Source organism: Mobula hypostoma, chromosome 7, assembly GCF_963921235.1.
Source record: "Mobula hypostoma chromosome 7, sMobHyp1.1, whole genome shotgun sequence".
NCBI lineage: Eukaryota > Metazoa > Chordata > Chondrichthyes > Myliobatiformes > Myliobatidae > Mobula > Mobula hypostoma.
In genome coordinates, this window is record NC_086103.1 from 170,115,539 (window position 1) to 170,126,986 (window position 11,448).

Sequence of the window (11,448 nt, forward strand, 5' to 3'; positions counted from 1 at the left end):
TCTGCAGTTATGTGAATATAGCAGGTATTACTTCAAGCGAAAAACAGTCTTCAGTTCTTAATGCCCAAGACTTTTGCACAATGTATCTATTTTAATGGTTTACCTATTGTTCTGGTTATTTGACTTGCTAGGCCACTATTCATTATCATTAATCCCATCACCCCTACCGGGGCACAGGATTCCAACAGCATCGCACCAGAGTCCTCTGTCTTGCACCAGTCTTTCAAGTTGTGCCAGGTGTAACCATCTTGCATCTTCTACTAGGAAAAGATCCTTCCTCTCCCAGGACTGAAGTCTCTGGAGCTTCAGTTGGCATTTCTGTGCTCTGGGTTTTTGCGGGATGGGGTTGTTAGCCTCATGCCCAACCCTCCTCCTTTTGCAGCTGGGCAGAGTTGCTAGGTCATTGGTCCTTACCAAATTCAAATGAAATCATTCTCAATGGGACTATTCCCTGTTTCCACAATACAGGACGAAACACTGTTCTTCCACTTTCTTTTTCCATACCAATGGCCGACTCTTGTCTTTAAGAACTGCGCAAATGCGCCAGACCAAAGCATTTACAAGATTTTGCACATTTCAAAAGTAGCTCCCAGAATGAGGGAGTTCAGCATTTGGTCTTACAAGCGATTTCTCACTCTGACCCCTTGTTAGCTTTATCCTGCTCTGATAGTGAATGAGGAGCCCACTGTTCACATATTGTTTTGATCCAGTTTTGTCCTTGTGTGCCTGTTAATCTTCCTAAATTAAAGTGCCCCCTGTCTCGTTGCACTGTACAAATGAAGGTTGTCTTCTCTTATTGCTTTTCATGGCTGTAAATAACTCTAGCAAAACAACTAATTAACTTTTATTGCCTTTAGATAGCTGCGCTGTAAATCTGACAACAGTTCCCTTCATTTGTTTTCGCAGCTTTCAAAGCTTGTCACAAACGCCAGTGGTCAGCTGACATTTTACTTACCTTTTCAACACTTTTCTGCCTTATATCTCACACTCCCACTTTTGTCTAAGACCATACAGTATATATTAATACATCCCAGTCACCGATTATTATTTTTTCATTCCTCCATCTTTGCCAAGTCTATTTATTTCAGTTATGAGCATTAGAAGTAGGAATTGGTGAAGGCTGAATGGTTTCTTGAACAAAAATAGAACAAACTCCTGGAAGAACTGCTAGAACCTGAGGCAAAACCAAACCCTGGGGGAGCACAGCAGGTCACCCGCAGCATCTGTGGAGGGAAATAGGACAGTGAATGTTCCTGGCTGAGGTCCTTCATCTGGACTGGAAGATAAAGGGGGATAGCCATTGACAAGAGGTGAGGGAACAGGGCAGAGTCTGGGTTGTGATAGGTGGATGCAGGTGAGGAGGGGTGTGATTGGCAGATGGAGGAGGGAAGGGTGGAGATAGCGGCAGAGGCTGGGAGGTGATAGGTGGATGCAGGTGAGGAGGGATGTGATTGGCAGGTGAAGGAGAGAAGGGTGGAGATAGCGGCAGAGGCTGGAAGGTGGTAGGTGGTTGCAGGTGAGGAGGGGTGTGATTGGCAGATGGAGAAGGGAAGGGTGGAGATAGCAGCAGAGGCTGGGAGGTGATAGGTGAAGGGAACAAAGGGCACAGGTAATTGAATCAGAGAGGAAAGGAGAGTCGTGCATGGAATCAAGTAAGTGAGGTGGGGAAGGCAGATGGAAGTAAGCACCCAGTGGGAGAAGCACATGGGTGATGGGCAGATGGAGTGGGTGGTGGTGGGGGGAAAGAAACAAGATGATGGGGGGGCTGAGTGAGTAGTGAGTGATTGTCTGAAGAATCAAGTTACCTGAAAATGAACAATTCAGTTTAGGTCCTTTGTGTCCACTTCTCTATTCAGACAGAATGCGGCTGGTTTGATAGAGTGAAAATGACTAGACACGCTCAACAAGTCAGGGAGCATCGATGGAATGAAAGACAGTTAATATTTCAGGTCCGTGATCTTTTCCTAGAGCTTCAGCAGTTTGGTTTTTGCAATTGATCTCATCATTGCCTCAGATCTACTTTCCCATCGGGTATCCATAATCCTGGACCAACTAGACATCACTTAAAAGATACCTTCTTCCTCCCTGGTGTCAACTTTGCAAACCTTCTTTGAACTGCTTTCAATGCATGTAAGTCACAAGATGAGGACTGCACCTAGTGTGACAGGTAACTTCTTATTAACCTTCTTTCTCTTTGGAAGTTGTTTTGGATCCAGGGTCTCCTACTTCCCACACACGCAAAGTGCCGGATGAACTCAGGAGGTCAGGCAGCATCTGTGGAGGGAGATAAACAGTCAATATCTCAGGCTGAGATGCATCATCAGAATCAGAATCTCAGTCACAATCGGGTCTATTATCATTGACATATAGAAAACCATACAAAAACTACAGCACAGAAACAGGCCTTTTGGCCCTTCTTGGTGTGCCGAACCATTTTCTGCCTAGTCCCACTGACCTGCACACGGTCCATATCCCTGCATACACCTCCCATCCATGTATCTGTCCAATTTATTCTTAAATGTTAAAAAAGAACCCGCATTTACCACCTCGTCTGGCAGCTCATTCCACACTCCCACCACTCTCTGTGTGAAGAAGCCCCCCACTAATGTTCCCTTTAAACTTTTTCCCCCTCACCCTTAACCCATGTCCTCTGGTTTTTTTCTCCCCTTGCCTCAGTGGAAAAAGCCTGCTTGCATTCACTCTATCTACACCCATCATAATTTTATATACCTCTATCAAATCTCTCCTCATTCTTCTACGCTCCAGGGAATAAAGTCCTAACCTATTCAACCTTTCTCTGTAACTCAGTTTCTCAAGTCCCGGCAACATCCTTGTAAACCTTCTCAGTTAATATCCTTCCTGTAATTTGGTGACCAAAACTGAACACAATACTCCAGATTTGGCCTCACCAATGCCTTATACAACCTCATCATAACATTCCAGCTCTTATACTCAATACTTTGATTAATAAAGGCCAATGTACCAAAAGCTCTCTTTACGACCCTATCTACCTGTGGCGCCACTTTTAGGGAATTTTGTATCTGTATTCCCAGATCCCTCTGTTCTACTGCACTCCTCAGTGCCTTACCACTTACTCTGTATGTTCTACCTTGGTTTGTCCTTCCAAAGTGCAATACCTCACACTTGTCTGTATTAAACTCCATCTGCCATTTTTCAGCCCATTTTTCTAGCTGGTCCAAATCCCTCTGCAGACTCTGAAAACCTTCCTCACTGTCCACTACACCGCCAATCTTTGTATCATCAGCAAATTTGCTGATCCAATTTACCACATGTTGTAAAGTGTAAAGTGCGTTGTTTTGTGGTAACAGTAACAGTGCAATGTATTAAAAACTATGTTACAATAAGAAATATAAAAGGATAAATAAGTTGTGCAAAAAGCAGAGCAAAAGATGAGGTAGAGGTTATGGGTTCGTGGTCTGTTCAGAAATCTGATTGCTGAGGGAAGGAGCTGTTCCTAAAATGTTGAATGTGTGTCTTCAGGCTCCTGTACCTCCTCACTGATGGTAGCAATGTGAAAAGAGGGCACGTCCTGGGTGGTTGGGGTCCTTAATGTTTGATGCCAACTTTTTGAAGCATCTTCTTTTGAAAATGACCTATCTGGTGAGGGGGGCTGGATGTCATGATGGAGCTGACTGAGTTTGCAACCTTCTGCAGCTCTTTCTGATAATCTGCACTGGCGCCTCTGTATCAGACAAGGATGCAACAAGTTAAAATGCTCTTTATGGTACATCTGTAGAAATTCGCTAGTGTCTTTGATGACATTCCAAATCTCCTCAAACTCCTAATGAAATACAAGACCATAAGACTATAAATGGCAGGATACTTGGTAGTGTGGAGGAGCAGAGGGATCTGGGGTACATGTCCACAGATCTCTGAAAGTTGCCTCACAGGTGGATAGGGTAGTTAAGAAAGCTTATGGGGTGTTAGCTTTCATAAGTCGAGGGATAGAGTTTAAGAGTCGTGATGTAATGATGCAGCTCTATAGAACTCTGGTTAGGCCACGCTTGGAGTATTGTGTCCAGTTCTGGTCACCTCACTATAGGAAGGATGTGGAAGCATTGGAAAGGGTACAGATGAGATTTATCAGGATGCTGCCTGGCTTAGGGAGTATGGATTATGATCAGAGATTAAGGGAGCTAGGGCTTTACTCTTTGGAGAGAAGGAGGATGAGAGGAGACATGATAGAGGTATACAAGATAATAAGAGGAATAGATAGAGTGGATAGCCAGCGCCTCTTCCCCAGGGCACCACTGCTCAATACAAGAGGACATGGCTTTAAGGTAAGGGGTGGGAAGTTCAAGGGGGATTTTAGAGGAAGGTTTTTTACTCAGAGAGTGGTTGGTGTGTGGAATGCACTGCCTGAGTCAGTGGTGGAGGCAGATACACTAGTGAAGTTTAAGAGACTACTAGACAGGTATATGGAGGAATTTAAGGTGGGGGCTTATATGGGAGGCAGGGTTTGAGGGTTGGCACAACATTGCGGGCCGAAGGGCCTGCACTGTGCTGTACTATTCTATGTTCTATGTTCTATGTTCTATAAGACAAAGGAGCAGACTTGGGCCATTCAGCCCAGCCAGTCTGCTTCGCCATTCTATCATGGCTGAACCCAGATCCTACTCAACCCCATAGACCTCCCTTCTAGCTATATCCTTTGATGCTCTGACTGATCAGTAAATGGTCAACTTCCGCCTTAAATATATGCATGTACTTGGCCTCCACCACAGTCTGTAGCAGAGCATTCCACAGATTTACTACTCTCTGGCTCAAAAGATTTCTCCCTACCTCTGTTCTAAAAAAAGAAGAAGAAGAAAGCCCTTAACTCCAAGTGGAGTCATCGGGACACCATCACGACAGCGTTTTTTTATCAGGCTTTCTTATTTTTATGAGGCCGAGTTGCTAGCTCAACGCTCAACCCAGCACGGATGGAAAGCATGCAAGGGAGCCGGCTGGATTCGAACTCAGGAGCCTTCGCTCCGAAGTCCGGCACTGATGCCACTATGCCACCATCTGGCTCTGTTCTAAAAGGTCGCTCCTTAATATTGAGGCTGTGTTCTTTAGTTCTGGATACCCCCACCATAGGAAACATTCTCTCCACATCCATCCTGTCTAGTCTTTTCTGTGTACTTTCTGTGTAGCTTCTGTGTACATTCTTTGTATTTGTATCAATATGTTGAACCCCGGATAGATCCTGAGAGATGTTGGCATCCAGGAACTTGCAATTGCTCACCCTTTTCACTGCAGACACCTTGATGAGGACTTAATATCCTGCTGACCCCTCTATGAGGAGAAGATAGAAACATCAATTTTTTATTTCTCTCCGTAGTTGCTGCCTGACCTGTTGAGTTCTTCCATCATTTTGTGTGTGTAACTCTCGCTTTGGCTAGCAGCTTAATATAGGAGATGATAGCCCCTGGCCCAGCCAAACTTAAGAAATCTCTTTTGGGTGGTTGCTGCATGATGTGTCCCCTGTTACAAATCAGTACCATAAGATAACAAACAGTACACAATATGCGATTAAATGATTGAGCTTTATCATTTGAATTTGACTATATGGTTAGTAAAGAAAACAAAAAAATGAACGGCCCATTCATATGAAACAAGTCTATTGCGCAAGGTTGGAGTTCACTGAGAAAGTCGTTTGTCCACCATCGACCTCCTCCGATCATCGCTGACCTTCGGACCCTCACTCCAGGTCCACTCCATCCGATGGTCTGCCAGCTCTCTCCACACATGTCTTCCTTCTTCTCCTTTCGCCGACAAAAGCCCACGAAAATCTCTCATCCAGACTCACAAGAAACAACAACATTTCTCTCATTGGATAGGATTCCCCGCTATCTCGAGTCATAACCCAAACATTGCTGCTACAGAGAAACCATTACCTCAGCAGTGGAGCATTACAGAGAAGCCATTACATTAGCAGTGAAATCTGATAGCGTGTTACATGCGTGTTGCCCAAGGACTCCTTTGCCTGCAGATTCTCTTGTGTTTATTACTTACTTCCACCCTGCTTTTCTGGATTCTGGGATGTCTAATGATGCCGAAGTAGGAATCACAGACTTTTAGAAACATAGAAACATAGAAAACCTACAGCACAATACAGGCCCTTCGGCCCACAGAGTTGTGCCGAACATGTATTTACTTTAGAAATTACCTGGGCTTACCCATAGCCCTCTATTTTTCTAAGCTGCATGTACCTATCCAGGAGTTTCTTAAAAGACCTTCTCGTATCCACCTCCATCACCGTCGCCGGCAGCCCATTCCACGCACTCACCATTCTCTGCATAAAAAAAACTTACCCTTGACATCTCCTCTGTACCTACTTCCAAGCACCTTAAAACTATGTCCTCTCATGTTAGTCATTTCAGTCCTGGGAAAAAGCCTCTGACCATCCACATGATCAATGCATCTCATTATCTTATACACCTCTATCAGGTTACGTCTCATCCTCCGTCGCTCCAAGGAGAAAAGGCCGAGTTCACTCAACCTATTCTCATAAGGCCTGCTCCCCAATCCGGGCAACTCTTTTCCACATTGGGCAAGGAGGTGGTGTATTCATAATATGGTGTGCTCGCTATGTTCAGTTTCGGTGTGCTCCTGAGGCAGGGGCTCAAGGTTCTCAATGCTGGACTGAATGCTTGTTCCCCTCCTGTGGGCTGGAGATTTCCAGAGTCAGTGCATTTTTCCAAAGGAGGGTTTGAGCCCATCCTTGAACCTTTATGTCCGTCCACCTGGAAGTCTGTCCCCCGTGAGAGAGCTCGAAAGAGACCGTGTCGCCCATACTGTATGGCTGGAGTAAGAGTTAACGACTCTTTTACTCTACTCCCGTTTGCAATAAACACAGCATTCCATTTACCTTCCTCATCACTTTGCGGCTGATGTAAAGTAATGAAGGTTATTTTATCAGTAATCGGCAATCTTAGGTAAGCATGAGTAGAATTCCAAAGTGCTTGCAAATCAGATACTGTCTGGTGCCTCCATGGATCTCTGTTAATGCCGTCAGTTGGTTTCTCCTCCATTAATCACTCAACTGAATCCATGCCTGTATTACCGAGCAAACTCTTCCTTGTTCTTCTCAATGTGGCTAATCGCTATCACATTTTCCATCTAGCCAAGGGAAGGGATTACATAATTGTGCCTTGAAAGCACCTTCTTGAGTTATAATGACCAGGGGCCATCAATTGCCAAGAAACACATACCGGTAAGGTATCCAAAAATCAGAAGGTCTGGTTAAATGAGAAAACTATGTTCCAGTTCTCTCTGAGCTCAGGCATCGGACATTTATGCTGGAACCATCGAATGAAAGAGAGCACAGAAAGAAGCATTTGGATCATCAACAACAAACTTTAACTGCCTCAACCCCACCCTTTTCCTTCCCATCACTGCAGACCAATTGGCCTGGAAATTCTTACTTTTCTGTTGTCACTTTTCCAAGGTTTCTGTTTGACATGGGAATGGGAGATTGTCGCTCAGAGGAGCGGGAATGACTCTGAGGTAAATCAGTGCCTTAACTTTACGATGAACATTACTCATTTCTCTTTAAAAGAAAGGTCATATTGCTCTGCTTTGCAAAGGGCTCCCTCCAGGCTCTTGGCCTACATTCAACCCTTAACTGCTTACCTGCACATATTCTGTCGGTATTTCCTGGATGTAAATACATTTAAAAAAGTGAATGAAGGCCCACAGTCCCCAGTACCTGTTTCACTACTTAATATGACCTTACACGAATGAGTCTGCCAAACCTTTCCATCTATCTTATGGTTCCAGCATCACCCTTGTAAATTTTATCTGTACTCTTTCAATCTTATTGATATCTTTTTTGTATGTGCAATTCATAACAGGAAAGAGGCGGGGGACAGTATTAAACAAAGGGGATCTCATTGAAACGCCTTGAATATTAAAAAGCCTAGATAAAGTGGATGTGGAGCCGATGGTTCCTGTAGTGGGAGAGTCTAAGACCAGAGGGCACAGTCTCAGAATAGAAGAGCATCAATTTAGAACAGAATGAGGAGAAATTCCTTTAGCCAGAGGGTGGTGAATCTGTGGAATTCATTGCCACAGACGGCTGTGGATCCATGTCATTGAGTATATTTAAAGCGGACTTTGATAGGTTTTTGATTAGTAAGGGCATCAAACATTATGGGGACAGGGCAGGAGAATTGGTTAAAAGGGATAGTAAATCAGCCATGATGGAATGGTGGAGCAGATTGGATGGGCCGAATGGCCGGATTCTGCTTCTATTGCATATGGTCATATGGTCTTATTCTTTTAAAGTTTCTATGAATCTTAGGAGTCCTGGAGAAAGTAACCGTGAGCAGCCTTTCTGAATATATTACCTCACAGAGATTTACAAATGAACATGGTGCTCATTCACAGAGCTGCATACTGAAGACTCTAATGGACTATGCAGGCAGGTACAACAAGTCTCCAGATATGAAGGCTATTAATGCACAAAATATGATAAGGTTTAATGGATAGATGATTCTGAAAGGTCTTGGCCTAAAATTTTGTCTGATTATTCCTGACCTGCTGAGATCCTCCAGCATTTTGTGTGTGTTGCTCTGGATTTCCAGCATCTGCAGAATCTCTTCTGTTTAGGGTTCTGAAAACTATTAGGAAGGAAATTTTTGAAAAGAACAATAGGATTGAACATGGATTTATGAAGAAGAAATCGTGATTGGTTAATCTAATTCCGTTCTGTGAAGATGTGACTTGTAGAGTGGATGAAGGAATCAGTGGATGTGTTGTTTATGGATTTTCAGAAAGAGTTTGATAAAGGTTAACTTTATTTGCCACACCTACATTGAAACATTGAATCATACAGTGAAATGATGCATTTGTGTGAACAACAAACATAGTCATAAGAACATTAGAACATAAGAAATAGGAGCAGGAGTAGGCCATCTGGCCCATCAAGCCTGCTCTGCAATTAACTAAGATCATGGCTGATCTGGCCATGGACTCATCTCCACTTACCTGACTTTTCCCCGTAATCCTTAATTCTCCTACTATGCAAAAATCTATCCAACCTTTTCTGAAATACATTTACTGAGGTAGCCTCCACTACTTCATTGGGCAGAGAATTCCACAGATTCACCAGTCTCTGGGAAAAGCAGTTCCTCCTCATCGCCATGCTAAATCTACTCCCCCAAGTCTTGAGGCTATGTCCCCTAGTTCTAGTCTCACCTACCAGTGGAAACAACTTTCCTGCCTCTATCTTATCTATCCCTTTCATAATTTTATATGTTTCTACAAGATCTCCTCTCATTCTTCAAATATGTACAGAGGGGTAGCTCCCAAGAATTGGCACGCTTCCTGCACCCACATAGCATACTCAAGGCTTACTAATGCATACATACATTTTTAGAATATGGGAGGAAACCCACATGGTCACAGGGAGAATGTACAAACTCCTTACAGAGAGGAGGGGGTAAAGTGGCTTTACGGGGATATCGCAAGTTGAGCGAGTGAGCAAGATCATGGCAGACACAACATAATGTGAGAAAAACTTGAAGTTACCTACCATTCTTTCACTCTTCTGGATCTCAGAGATGCACTCTGAGGAATCTACTCACAAAGAGTCTCGGCTCAAATATCAACGGCTCCTGATCTTGGCCTGAAACATGACTCTTTATTCCTTTCTATAGATGCTGCTTGACTTGCTGAATTCCTCCAGCATTGTGTGTGTATTGGTCAAGATCTCCAGCAACTGCAGAATCCCTTGTGTTCATGAAATTATCTGATCTAGTGCACAAAACAGAAATCAGCGTGCTTTTTAAATGTCAGAGACTGGGTAGTTCTGATGTTCTAAAACAAGTAGATGCTCTTGTACATGAGTCACTAAAAGCCAATATACAGGTAACACTAGTAATTAGGAAAAAATTAAATGTTAGCCTTTATTATGAAAGAATTTAGAAAAGGTGTAAAGATGTCTTAAAACAATATATCAGCTCCAGATGAGATTTCACTTTGAGTATTCAGTACAGTTTAAAGTTCAAAGTTCAAAATAAGTTTATTATCCAAGCATGTACAGAGTTGTGCAAAAGTCTTAGGCACACACACACACACACATACACACACACACACACACACACACACACACACACACACACACACACATATATATCAGAGTGTCAGAGGCGGGTATTGGCGCAGGTGCAGGCACACCAAGCCCTAAGGTACCAAGCAAGGTAATTTGTTTTGAAAAAATTGAGTTATTGATCATTACAGAAGAGGGTACAGAGAAGATTCACTAGAATGATTCCGGGAATGAGAGGGTTAACATATGAGGAACGCTTGTCCGCTCTTGGACTGTATTCCTTGGAGTTTAGAAGAATGAGGGGAGACCTCATAGAAACATTTCGAATGTTAAAATGCATGGACAGAGTGGATGTGGCAAAGTTGTTTCCCATGATGGGGGAGCCTAGTACGAGAGGGCATGACTTAAGGATTGAAGGGCGCCCATTCAGAACAGAAATGCGAAGAAATTATTTTAGTCAGAGGGTAGTGAATCTATGGAATTTGTTGCCACGGGCAGCAGTGGAGGCCAAGTCATTGGATGTATTTAAGGCAGAGATTGATAGGTATCTGAGTAGCCAGGGCATCAAAGGTTACGGTGAGAAGGCGGGGGAGTGGGACTAAATAGGAGAATGGATCAGCTCATGATAAAATGGCGGAGGAGACTCGATGGGCCGAATGGTCTACTTCTGCTCCTTTGTCTTATGGTCTTGTGGTCTCTCTGCTGCTTCCCACTCTCTCCCCTCTCCCTCCCCCTTTTCCCAACCATGATCCCCCTTTCCATGCCTCTTTCCCACTCGGTCCACAATAGAGACCCCTATCACAATCGGGTCTATCATCACTTACGTGTCATGAAATTTTTTTTTGTAGCAGTACAGTGCAATTCATAAAGTTACTACAGTACTGCGCAAAAGTTTTCGACATCCTGGTTATATATATACCTGAGAATTTTGTATTGTATTTTATATACTATATACCATGTACTACCTTTAAATCCATTTTCTTGCAGGCACTCGCAGCAGAACAGAGAAATCAATGAGAAACTACACACAAAGACTGACAAACAACGAAAGTGCAAAAGAAGGCGAACTGCAAACAAAAGTAAAATAAATAAATAATACCGATAACATTAGTTGTAGAGTCATTGAAAGTCAGTCCATAGGTTGTGGAATCTTTTCAGAGTTCGGGTCAGTGAAGTTATCCTCAACGGTTCAGGAACATGGTGGCTGAAGGATAATAACTTCCAGAATCTGGTGGTGTGCGACTTACCTGATTTCCAATGGTAGCAGTGAGACGAGAGTATAGCCTGGATGATCGGGTCCATGATGATGGATGGTGCTTTCCTACGACCAATGCTCTGTGTAGATGTGCTCGATGGTGGGGAGTTCTTTGCCTGTGATGGACTGGGCTGTA

The 11,448-nt window shown here is 43.5% G+C and overlaps 1 long non-coding RNA gene across 1 annotated transcript; it reads left to right on the forward strand.

The window, feature by feature from the left end:
* Positions 1 to 1,608: 1,608 nt before the first annotated feature.
* LOC134349086 (uncharacterized) lies at positions 1,609 to 11,159 on the forward strand. The gene is made up of 3 exons (XR_010018584.1): positions 1,609 to 1,652; positions 1,857 to 2,167; positions 11,045 to 11,159. It is a non-coding gene; the product is annotated as an uncharacterized LOC134349086 (long non-coding RNA).
* The last annotated feature ends 289 nt before the right edge of the window (positions 11,160 to 11,448 follow it).